We start from the raw sequence: 1,539 nt of genomic DNA on the forward strand, positions 1-1,539 counted from the left end.
CCTAATTATCTTATATGTTTCAATAAGATCCCCCCTCATCCTTCTAAATTCCAGTGTATACAAGCCCAATCGCTCCAGCCTTTCAACATACGACAGTCCCGCCATTCCGGGAATCAACCTGGTGAACCTACGCTGCACGCCCTCCATAGCAAGAATATCCTTCCTCAAATTTGGAGACCAAAACTGCACACAGTACTCCAGGTGCGGTCTCACCAGGGCCCGGTACAACTGTAGAAGGACCTCTTTGCTCCTATACTCAACTCCTCTTGTTATGAAGGCCAACATGCCATTGGCTTTCTTCACTGCCTGCTGTACCTGCATGCTTCCTTTCATTGACTGATGCACTAGGACACCCAGATCTCGTTGAACTCCCCCTCCTCCTAACTTGACACCATTCAGATAATAATCTGCCTTTCTATTCTTACTTCCAAAGTGAATAACCTCACACTGATCTACATTAAACTGCATCTGCCATGTATCCGCCCACTCACACAACCTGTCCAAGTCACCCTGCAGCCTTATTGCATCTTCCTCACAATTCACACCACCCCCCAGCTTAGTATCATCTGCAAATTTGCTAATGGTACTTTTAATCCCCTTGCCAATCTTATTTCATTGTGATCTTTCCAAGTGACCGCCACACATTTTTTTGCTATTGCTATTGCTATTTTGAGAAATCTTTCCTGATATTTATCTAAAATTAATCTTGGTAGTATTCCTTTAGTATCTCCCAATAATAATCTTTTATACGTTTCGATAAGATCCCCTCTCATCCTTCTAAATTCCAGTGTATACAAGCCTAGTCGCTCCAGTCTTTCAACATACGACAGTCCCGCCATTCCGGGAATTAACCTAGTAAACCTACGCTGCACGCCCTCAATAGCAATACTAGACACTGTAGGCCCAGACACTGTGGACCCGGACGCTGTAGGCCCGGACGCTGTAGGCCCGGACGCTGTAGGCCCAGACGCTGTAGGCCGGACAGTGTAGGCTCGGACAGTGTAGGCCCGGACACTGTAGGCCCGGACAGTGTAGGCCCGGACAGTGTAGACCTGGACAGTGTAGGCCCGGATGCTGTAGGCCCGGACACTGTAGGCCCGGACACTGTAGACCTGGACCAGTGTAGGCCCGGACGCTGTAGGCCTGGACACTGTAGGCCCGGACAGTGTAGGCTCGGACAGTGTAGGCCCGGACTCTGTAGGCCCGGACAGTGTAGGCCCGGACAGTGTAGACCTGGACAGTGTAGGCCCGGATGCTGTAGGCCCGGACACTGTAGGCCCGGACAGTGTAGCCCCGGACAGTGTAGGCCCGGACGCTGTAGGCCCGGACACTGTAGGCCCGGACACTGTAGGCCCGGACAGTGTAGGCCCGGACACTGTAGGCCCGGACACTGTAGACCCGGAGAGTGTAGACCTGGACAGTGTAGGCCCGGATGCTGTAGGCCCGGACACTGTAGGCCCGGACGCTGTAGGCCCGGACGCTGTAGGCCCAGACACTGTAGGCCCGGGCGCTGTAGGCCCGGACGCTGTAGGCCCGGAC

The sequence above is a fragment of the Rhinoraja longicauda genome, chromosome 39 (genome assembly GCF_053455715.1).
Source record: "Rhinoraja longicauda isolate Sanriku21f chromosome 39, sRhiLon1.1, whole genome shotgun sequence".
NCBI lineage: Eukaryota > Metazoa > Chordata > Chondrichthyes > Rajiformes > Arhynchobatidae > Rhinoraja > Rhinoraja longicauda.